Genomic DNA, 11,301 nt, shown 5'->3' with positions numbered 1-11,301 from the left:
GGCTGCACACAAAAGCTGCCTTGCTGATTTTTGAGGGACCCTATAGAATGGCTTAGGATAGGTGGTCAGCATGGACAGGTTGTTTCTGTGCTGTACATTTCTATGACACTATGACTTTATCTCTTTTTAGAAGGGAGATGATGAGGTTGTGGTAGCAAAGGGATTAGCAATCCAGAGATGCAGCTACTGCTGTGGGTTAAATCATGCCATGGCAACAACTGGAAGACTTTAAATTCAGTTAATTTGTATAATTTGGAATTGAAAGCTAGTCCAATAATGTTGGCAACAAGACTATAATTGATTATAGTTAAGCACCCTTCTGGTTCACTGTGCCTTAAAAGGAAAAAGATCTGCCTTCTTTACCTGCCCTGTCCTACATGTGGCTTCACACCCACACTAATATGATCAACTCTTAACTGTCTCCTGAAATGGCCTTGCAAGCCTTGTCAGTGATCACACATTCCATGAAACAATAAATGTTATAACAACTATACATAAACGATCTGAGTACGGGACTGAAATAATTTTACAGCACACATTTCATAATTTAACAACTAATTACATCTTGAGCCTTTGGGATGATTTGTTGTAACTAACATTCAGTGATAGCCTTGATGACTCCTTGTATACAGCTACACTGGCTAACCCCATGAGATTTTAATCATTTATCCATGTTCAGAAATAAATGGATGTAATAGAATCAGTCAAGGGATTGCCTGAGAAACAGTGTGAATTTTTCATGGTTTTGACTGGCTGTAAGTTGACCCCTTCTCTATGCGGTTTAACAGGTGCTATGTTACATCCTGCTGGGAATGGTGATATGTTTCCCCTGGGGAATTAGCAACAAAGCCAGAAAGTGCAACACAGAATCCATGCAGAAAAGGTAGCTGCTGCATTTGACGTCTGTGCTAAAAGGATATACTTGAGCGGCCATTTATGTGATGATGCTGAGCAGCCCTTGATATTTTCCAGTAAGTAATTTTCTGTGATGAGCGTGGTGCAATCATAGTTTGTTCATTAACTTTAAAGATATACTGCCTGCAACACAGGATCTTACACAGCCAAACCAATTTTGGTTACCGGTTCCAAAGATAAAAATGGAATTCACTTGATAGAGTAATATTACAACATGGTGTTTTCTTGATCACATTGATAATACATTAATGTTTCATGTCAAAGGAACATGCTTTGCAATGTGATGGGAATGCATAATTCCAAGAGTCTTGTTTCTGAAGTTGTGAGGGGAAAATTGGTATTAAAATTCATCATTTAGTTTTAGTCTTCTGCACTAGGACTGTGATTACTTATCTCATGTTCTTACAACGTGCAGTTCAGTTGAACGCTGATACTATCTTCATTGTGCCCCATAAAACAAACTCGCTGAGAGAAATTGAAAATGGATAGGTGTGCAGGAAGGATGAGAGATATGTAATTGAGAGGCAAGTTGATTGAATATGAATCCACTGCACCTTCTATTAAAGTATATATTCTCAGTAACCCATCTACAATGTGAGCATCTGATTGTTTAATCATTATTCAGGTAATGTGATATCAAGGTAACATGAAACTTAGAGAAAATAGAAAACTAAGGTATGGGATTGGGGGGGGAAGCTGGAATGGGTGAGGGAGGAGAATTTAATGATGTTCAGGTCTGTTTCTAGAATGTGATAAGGTGTTGCATATAAATATCAGGATATTATTCATTAAATCACATTCCATACATGCATTACTCTCTGCATGAAAAAATTGACCCAAAGATTTAAAAGGGACCTAAATGGCAACTTTTTCATGGAGAGGGTGGTGCATGTAGGGAATGAACTGCCAGAGGAAGTGGTAGAGGCTGGTACAATTACAACATATAAAAGGCATCTGGATGGGTATATGAATAGGAAGGGTTTGGAGGGATATGGGCCAAATGCTGGCAATTGGGACTAGATTTATTCAGGATATCTGGGCAGCAGGAACGAGTTGGACTTAAGGGTTTGTTTCCATGTTGTATATCTCTATACCTCTATGACTTTATGCCATATTAATTGCAGACATGAATTTAAGGCAGTATCACCAGGGCTCAGTGCAGGAATTTAACCTCCTCTGCTGCTACAAACAAAATGCACCTCTTTCGCTTGACACTTTTGCCACATAAATGTACCCATGCCTTTTGCAAAGGTTGTCTACTTCCTTCACCCTGTTTCCTCTTCCTTCATACACAGCCAAATTTGGAACATTTGTTTGTAAATAGAAACCTGATCTGGTTGTTGGTTTGCTCACTGAGCTGGAAGGTTAGTTTTCAGACATTTTGTCACCATATTAGGTAACGTCTTCAGTGAGCCTCCAAATGAAGCACTGGTGGTGTAGCCCACTTTCTATTTATATGTTTGTGTTTCCTTGGGTTGGTGATGTCATTTCCTGTGGCGACATCATTTTCTATGGTGATGTCATTTCCTGTTCTTTTTCTCAGGGATGGTAAATGGGATCCAAGTCAATGTGTTTGTTTATAGAGTTCTGCTTGGAATGCCATGCTTATAGGAATTCCCATGTGTGTCTCTATTTGGCTTGTCTGAGGATGGATGTGTTGTCCCAGTCGAAGTGGTGTCCTTCCTCATCCGTACGTAAGGGTACCAGTGAGAGTGGGTCATGTCTTTTGTGACTAGTTGATGTTCACGTATCCTAGTGGCTAGTTTTCTGCCTGTATGTCCAATGTAGTGTTTGTTATAGTTCTTGCCTGGTATTTTGCAAGGCATGAGAATTCCTAGAAGCATGGCATTCCAACTGGAACTCTATCAACAAACACCTCGACTTGGATCCCATTTACCACCCCCTGAGAAAAAGAACTATAAATGATGTCACGACAGGAAAGAACATCACCAACCCATGGAAACCCAAACATATAAATAGAAAGCAGGCTACACCACCAGTGCTTCATCCAGAGGCTCACTGAAGATGTTACCTTGTCTGGTGACAAAATGTCTGAAGACGAACCTTCCAGCTCAGCAAGCAAACCTACATCAGCACCTCAAGCTGAGCTACAAATCTTCTCAAAATTCACTCTTGGAAACCTGATTATAGTACCAAGATGAGGTTAGGAGTGCTTTAAATCTTGGGATTATGTACACATCACCTCAAAATTTCCCTACATTTCTTCTTCATTACCCCTGATTATTTCCAACATCCAAATTTTGCTTGACAGATTAAAAGCCATTTGGATTGGCTGCCCATGTCTTGGACTCAGCCCTTCATTGTGGATACAGTGTCAAGATGGCCAAATTTCAGATGACAGGAGGCTGAATAAGCAAAACAAAGTCAGATAGGGCTTAGATTGCCTCTGAGCTTTGCAGAGCCCTTTGGAGACGGGGAACCATTTTTTGGGAAGACAAAGTGCCTTCTAGATGTAGTTGCAGGCTAATTTTTTTGGGAGGCCAGGTGTCATTTGGCTTAGGTCAGTGCCTATCGGTGCAATAAGGTGTCCTTTAAGATTTTTTAAAATAGGCAAGAATATGCTTAAAACATGCATAAATCCACTAACTATCATGCCCATTTGTATTTTCAAAAGTGTCTAAATAACCGTCAAAAGGAACTACCAAAGCCAGTTGTGCAAAGGAACTATCAAGCTGTCAATACATTAAGATTCTTGACCTTTACATTTTGAAAAATAAATCCAAACAATTTGTTTGCAATTTCAATCTCTCTCATTCTGGGCTGGATTAGTGCTGTATGACTGAAGTGCTGTAATGCTCATGTCACTGGATCAGTAATCCAGAACCCCAGATTGATATGGTTTCATATCCCATCATAGGAATCTGGACAAAATAGCTATCTGAAGTGACCATGCAATTATTGTCAATTGTCATTTAAAATCCATCTGTTTCACTGATGTTCTGTTGGGAAGAAAATCTACCATCCTTACGTACAGTTGATTGTAGATGCATAGGAATGTGGCTTATCCTTAACAATAAGGGATAGACTGTGAATTCTGGCCAAGCCAGTATCCCATAAATGAATAAAACCAACCTTCCATTATCAGAGTAGTCTGCCTGCTATTTCACAGTTTGATTGACAGGTCCAAGTGGTTATAGTATCTTGCTTTCAAGTGGGACCATGAATTCCAGTCCTTGTTTTGATAAAGAATTATGAACTTGCATTAAATGTTTGTTCTTATTTGACTTTATGTAACTGAAGGAATGTAAATGTAGTGAGTAGATTCTTTTTATGAATAAGAGGATTTTCCTTTCAAAAGCAGTCTGCTATAGATACCAAGAGCTATTATTTAATCTCAGCATTGACTCTGAGGTCTTCCCATGATGGTTACCAGCTGAGTTGGTGCGATAGGTATAAGAACAAATGGTAGTAAGGGGTGTGGATCGGCATGAATTGGCACTAAGTTGGCAGAGGGGCTTTGCAAGGACAAGGGGTGGGTGGAAATGTGTAAGTTGGCACAGAGAGTATAAGGAGATATGGAGGTGAATAGATTTATATAGGCTATGAGAGATTATGAGATTGGATACTTGCATGGGTTGGCGTAGATGGGGCATGGCAAATCTTGAAAGAGTGAGGGATTAGAGCTGGAGGGCTGTTTATGTTTCATTGTTTTTCAAATTTCAATATAGTACCAAACTATATCAGGCAGGTTTTCTGCCTTTACCATTTCCACACCCTAAGCCTCCGATCTTATTCATGATTCTGAAGTCTGACTCCTTGAGAACTTGGCCACCTTGCGACTAAAGTTCCAACTTCCAGGAAATTTCTTCACAGGACAGATTTGCAGAGCCAAAAATATCCTAACTACATTCCTAATCCAGGAGAAAATTTTCAGGCTTATGTGAGTTTTGATATAAGGCAAGAATAAAGTTCAGTTCAGATGTAATGCTCTCTGCAATTGAATAATCTGCTGACAATTCACTATCAAGCCCCACAAAGGAGGAATAACAACTGGGTGAGACACCAGAGAATAGTTGTCCCTCGTTCAATACAGGCAGTCCTGAGTTGGAAACAGAGTACATTCGCAAGTCAATTTGTCCACAAATCAGAGCAGAATGCATAACAATTAAAAGTAGCCATTCACAAGTACAGGAAATGTCCATATGTTAGGTCTTTAAAATTACACCCTTATATGGAATCGCGTTTGTAAGTACAATCATTCTTAAGTCGGACATTTGAAAATCAGGAATCAGTTGTAATATAGCAGTAAGTCAGCATTTCGGAAGGAATGGGGAGATAGCCTGAAAGGATCCCTCAATTCAACACAGAATGAGATTTTGTAATGGTAAACCGAGATGCTGATTAAGATTATCTGGTAAAAGAGCACTTTCTCTACAATAATGCTGGTATTGGTCACTGGTGAGCTTTAATACAGAATAGAAACTCAAATGTGAAAGCTGTAATAACTTCCTTGTACACCAACACATGCAATAACACCTGGCCAATATCCAGGTTTGGGCTGAAAAGTGGCAAGTAACATTTGCACCACATAAATGCTGGATAAATACCATCTGGGTAAATACAGAAGAAAATATAACTCTCACTCCTTGACATTCAGTTGTGTGACCATCACTGAATTCCTCCACTATCAACATTCTGAGGGTTACTATTGACAACGAAATTGAATAGGACTTGCCATATAAATACAGTGGCTACAACAGCAGGTCAGAGTCTAGGAATCCTGCTCCTCCTGATTCCCCAAACCTTGTCATCCATCTACAAGGCACAAATCAAGAGTGTGATGGAATATTCCCGACTTGCCTGGATGGATGCCCCTCCAACAATATTCAAGAAGCTTTTCACCGTTCAGGATAAGGTAGCCTGCATAACTGGCATCACATCCACAATCATGAGGATTCCTGCTGAAGAGCTTATGCTCAAAACGTCAACTCTCCTGGTCCTTGGTTGCTGCCTGACCGGCTGTGCGTTTGCAACACCACATGTTTTGATTCATCACATCCACAATCATCTAACTCATCTTCCACCAATGCGGTGTAGCAGAGTGTTTACTATCTAGAAGATGCACTTTGGAAATTCATTAAGGCTTCTTGCCTTCCAAACTCACAAACATTTCTATCTAGAAGAATGAGGACAGCAGGTACATGGGAACACCAACAAGTTATTATCCAAGTCACTCACCATCCTGACTGGAAATATATTACCGCTCCTTCAATGTTGTTGGAATAACATCCTGGAACTCCCTTTCTAATGGCATTGTGGATCTATGTACAGCAGATGGACTACAATGGTTCAAGAAGGTAGCTCATCACCACCTTCTCAAGGGCATCTCAGGATGGGCAATAAATGCTGGCCTCACTGGCAATGCCCACATTCCACAAAATATTGAAAAAAACAGTTTATATTGTAATGGTGAATTGTGTTTATTCTCATCATACACCAAAATGGTCACTAATTGAAATTATTTGTAAATTGTAATCACTACTTTTTGTTTGTAATGTGTTCTGAATTTGTATTTGCAGAATTATATTTGCAGATACATTCTATTTTGCTCAAAAAATGCACAATCTGCAGGCAGTCAATGCAGGCAGTCAATACATGTAATATTTTATAAATTCCACTTTGGAAATAGAACCAATCTGACTCAAGATTGGGATACATACAGACTAACCTCACACTTCTAATGCATTGTCTAAGATGAGATAGCACCTTTTATTATAAAAACCTTAAGTTGTCTCTAGCATGTGACTTAAAAGAAGTTCTGGGATTTACATATTAATGAACCGAAACCTGCAACCTATTCTTAAAGATGACAGACTTAATAACAATCCAGGTTTGTTCATTATATCATTTTAGTTGCATGACACTAATCTTTTGCTATAAATTCTGTGTGTCTTATGGTCTTATTCTATGACCACTTGATGAAGAAGCTTCCAAATAAACCTGTTGGACTATAACCTGGTATTGTGTAATTTTTAATTTTGTCCACTCCAGTCCAATACAAGCTTCTCCAAATCATGTTTAGAAGAGTGGGGTTAAACTTCTGAAAATGAAAAAAACTAGACAAAAAAAGTGGATGCTGGAACGAAAACTGGAATTGTCTCCTATCGAAAGGATGTTGTAAAACTTGAAAGGGTTCAGAAAAGATTTACAAGGATGTTGCCAGGGCTGGAGGATTTGAGCTATTGGGAGAGGTTGATAGAAGTTTATAAAATCATGAGAGGCATGGATAGGGCAAATAGACAAGGTCTTTTCCCTGGAGTGGGGGAGTCCAGAACTAGAGGGCATAGTTAGGTGAGAGGGGAAAGATATAAAAGAGACCAAAGGGGCAGCTTTTTCACGCAGAGGATGGTGTGTATGTGGAACGAGCTGCCAGAGGAAGTGGTGGAGGCTAGCGCAATTGCAACATTTAAAAGGCATCTGGATGGGTATATGAATAGGAAGGGTTTGGAAGGATATGGGTTGGGTGCTAGCAGGTGGGATTAGATTGAGTTGGGATATCTGGTCGGCATGGGTGAGTTGGACCGAAAGGTCTGTTTCCATGCTGTACATTTCTATGACTCTATGGTAGAAAATCTCAGCAGGTTTGGCAGAATCTGTGGAGAGAAATCAGAGTTAATGTTTTGGGTCCAGTGACTTTTCTTCAGAACTGAACAGGGTTCTGAAGAAGGGTCACTGGACCTGAAATGCTAACTCTGATTTTTCTCCACAGATGCTGCCAGACCTGCTGAGAGTTTCCACCAATTTGTTTTAAGATTCTTGCATATTTTGACAGAGTTGATGCAGAGAGATAGACTCTTCCCCAAGGGGAAACAAAGACCAGAGAGCATAATCTCAAGAAATGGAGTTGTCCATTTGAGGCAGATGAGGAGGAAGTCTTTCTCTCAGGCGCTAGTCAATCATTGGAATATTTTTACCGTGGAAGGCTGTAGAGGCAGAGTTGTTAAGTTTGTTTAAGCCTGAGATAGACAGATTTTTAATGAAAATGAATCAGGGGTAATGGAAAAAAGGCAGGAAAGTGGACTAAAGGATTAGCAGGTCAACCATTACCTTACTGAATGGATGAGCAGTCCTGGTGTGCTGTCAGGCCTACTTCTGCTATGACATCTTATAGTCTTATTGTCTTTATACTAAATTTAACTAAAACTTCCATTTCTTTAATATAATGTAAATGACCTTAATCATATTTCAATCTGTTTCATACTGACTTTCCTGTTGAACTTCAATGACCTATGTAACGTAGACAGACTTATGGTCTTATGGTTTATCAGTGCTACTTTTGAGGAAATTGAAAAATTATATCTTACAAGGATATGAAGTTTCCCAGTGAGCAATGCTCATTGCAGTATATTTGAATAATATCTGGACTTTCATACCTTTGAGAGAGAAAAATATATATTTAATTTACTGTTTTTTTTGTCTTCTTTGCTGCAAGCTTATGACTAGAGTTCATGAATGCCAGAGATAAAGCTGCCAATCCTACTGGGTAAATTTGTTATTAAGCAAGGATTTATTGCATTTAATTTTAAAATCAGGATAAAGTAAGCTGCAGCCAAGATTTTTAAAACAAGCATTTCATTATAGACACAAAGTCAACAAATGCAAAATAGAATTTCATAAATTATGAGTCAAATAAAAATTGAATATCAAATTTAGTTGAACGAGTGAAGTATTGCCAGTTTTGACTCCCAACACTTAAAAAAAATTCAGTGCAACTACCATAATGTATTGTGAAAGTTTCCAAAATAAGCAATGAACACATTTGAATATTTCATGTTCTATCATAATTAGCAGCTGACTGGGTCAATGCAATATCATTAATTAAAAGTTTTTAGTTAATTAATTGGTGCTGTTTAATGCAAAAGTTTATAATCCAGTTTATTGGCAGACTGCAGAGACCAGAAAGGTGTGTAAAAGGTCATCTGAGTTTCTCACTTAATTGAAATGTTAAAAGATTGATAACTTTGCTTGAATGTATCGCTGATCGGTCAGCCTACCTAAACTGTTAAAATTAGTTTGCTTTACATAGAATCAGCAAATTAATAAATCTGAGCCTTCAATATTGACACAATTTTTTTCCTCTACTTAACATTTCACAAGCCCCAGTTGGATTCTGTTTTTTTAAAGTCAGACTTTTCTTGAAGTTAGCAAGTTCCTTCTTGTGAATATAATTAATTTTTTTTGTTAGAGGGTGCATGCATATCAGAGGGTTGCAGAGAATCTTTGCTGTTGCAGACCTTTTGTATTTGCTGAAGCTTAAAGGCCCTAACCAGATCTAACAACTCATGAGTGTCACTAACATGTAAACTAATAATGATGGCTCATCTCACATGTCATTATTTATTTATTTTGAAAGTGATGATGGGAGAATACTACAGGACGAGAAATGACTGCCAACTTGGTGCAAAAGATTTCAATCCAATTATTAAGTGTCTTCCCTCTCTCCTACTCAATTTGTCAAATCTTCTTTGCAGTCTAAATGGTAAATCCTTTCCACCAAAGAGCACAAAATAAAGTGTCGCTGGATTTTATAAATCCATGGCTTAATGTCTTTGATCTTTCAATGTCAAGCTTATTTCCACCCGTACCTCCAATGTGGACACCCACGACATTGAACCACCTTCAATTGCCCATCCTGCCCCCTGAATCTTGACATTACGCCTTAACGATGCCCACCTTACACTTCCTCTGTGGATGCCATGGTGGTGGTCACTGCCAAACACTCACCATTCCATAGCCAACGTGCCCTCCAGTGCTGTTCCATACAACCCCAATTATTGTCCTTGTCCCCACCTCCAAATATGCCTCTGCTTTTCCTTCCCCAGATTTGACTTCCCCACTCCTTTTGATAGTGTTTCAACTCCCTGCCCCTAGAGATCCCCTTTCACCCTTCTTAATGGTTGATGAATGGACAGTCAAGATTAAATTTGTCTCGGAGCGATGACCAATTTGGACAAGTGGCTCTTAGACATAACTGACTACAACCTGGCTATTGCCTTTGTAGCCCCCCAGTGTACGACCTCTGACTGCTAGAGCTGACCCTACAGCACTGCCAATTCTGGAACAGATTTCCAAACCATGAGTGGCTCATGTTGAGGACTGACCATGATCAAGCTCCTGGCCTGTGTGCCAACTGTGCCTCTGACAGACAATACCAAGACCCTTGACCAAAAGTGGTCACCCACTTGACCAGACTGTGGACTAGCCCCCACTCAGTTTTCAACGCAGCCATTCGGTTAAATATACGTGTAGTGTGTTTGCTGCATGCTGCACAGGCAACCTGCATATGTTGCAGGTGTTATATTTCTGTCTCAGTGTGATATATAACATGATGTTCCTCCAGGCAAGTTTCTACTGACAAGTAGCCTGTCTGTGTGTCTGCACAAAAGAGCTCATCAATACAGCAGTACTGACAGCATTTGGCTCTGGCTGAAATATTATTGTACTAACAGGCATGACATGGATGCTGCAAGCATGCAGATAGGCATTAAGAGAACAAATGCACACCTAAGATGTGACCTGGTCCAATCCATGAGCTGGGTACCTATCTCTGCATGCAAAGTGTCCCTGCTGCAGCTTTTCATGTTATCAGTGCACCCTGCAAGGCAAGTCTATGTTTCTCCTAAGCAACCTGCAAGTTGATCAGAGAGGTGCTATGATGGTTGTGAGGGGTTGGAAAGTGTCCCATGCCAATGTCTGTAAAGATGGGGTGCATGTGAATGGAGCCCTTGGATTACATCCTGAGATGCTATTTGGTGTTTATCAACAAAGAGACTCTTAGCAGCCAGTGGTGAGCTGAAGTCACCGGACCTGCTATCTAAATTTTCGACATCTAGCTTATTTGGTGCATTTGGTCAGCTTAATATTAATATGGTGAGCTAGAATAGAAGAGAATAATAATTTATTGGCACCAGTATTTTTATGGGTGGCATGGTGGCTCAGTGGTTAGCACTGCTGCCTCACAGCACCAGGGTCCCAGGTTTGATTCCAGCCTTGGGTGACTGTCTGTGTGGAGTTTGCACATTCTCCCTGGGTCTGCGTGGGTTTCCTCCCACGGTCCAAAGATGTGCAGGTCAAGTGAATTGGTCATGCTAAATTGCCCATAGTGTTAGGTGTATTAGTCAGAGGGAATGGGTCTGGTTGGGTTACTCTTTGGAGGGTTGGTGTGGACTTCTTGGCCCGAAGGGCCTGTTTCCACACTGTAGGGAATATAATCGACAAGGAAAAGTGTTAAAGGTGCTATACTCCGGTGACTATATTAATAACAGAAATCATACATTAAAAGAAATTAAGACAAAATTCATCATTGTTCAATTCATGGCCCAGATGTTACTTCCCTTAGTTTACAATTCGCCACTGACTATCCAG

At 39.8% G+C, this 11,301-nt stretch overlaps 1 protein-coding gene across 1 annotated transcript in view; it reads left to right on the top strand.

Annotated features, from left to right (window-relative positions):
• Positions 1–829: 829 nt before the first annotated feature.
• The window catches only part of pacsin1b (protein kinase C and casein kinase substrate in neurons 1b), a 343,930-nt gene continuing 333,458 nt past the window's right edge, over positions 830–11,301 (top strand). The window contains exon 1 of the mRNA XM_072563328.1: positions 830–971. The gene's annotated coding sequence lies outside the window, so the exon portion shown is untranslated. The remainder of the gene's footprint in view (positions 972–11,301) is intronic.

The sequence above is a fragment of the Chiloscyllium punctatum genome, chromosome 45, assembly GCF_047496795.1.
Source record: "Chiloscyllium punctatum isolate Juve2018m chromosome 45, sChiPun1.3, whole genome shotgun sequence".
NCBI classification, from domain to species: Eukaryota; Metazoa; Chordata; class Chondrichthyes; order Orectolobiformes; family Hemiscylliidae; genus Chiloscyllium; species Chiloscyllium punctatum.
The sequence above is the reverse complement of the archived record's forward strand: the minus strand, read 5'-3'. Positions and strand labels throughout refer to the sequence as shown.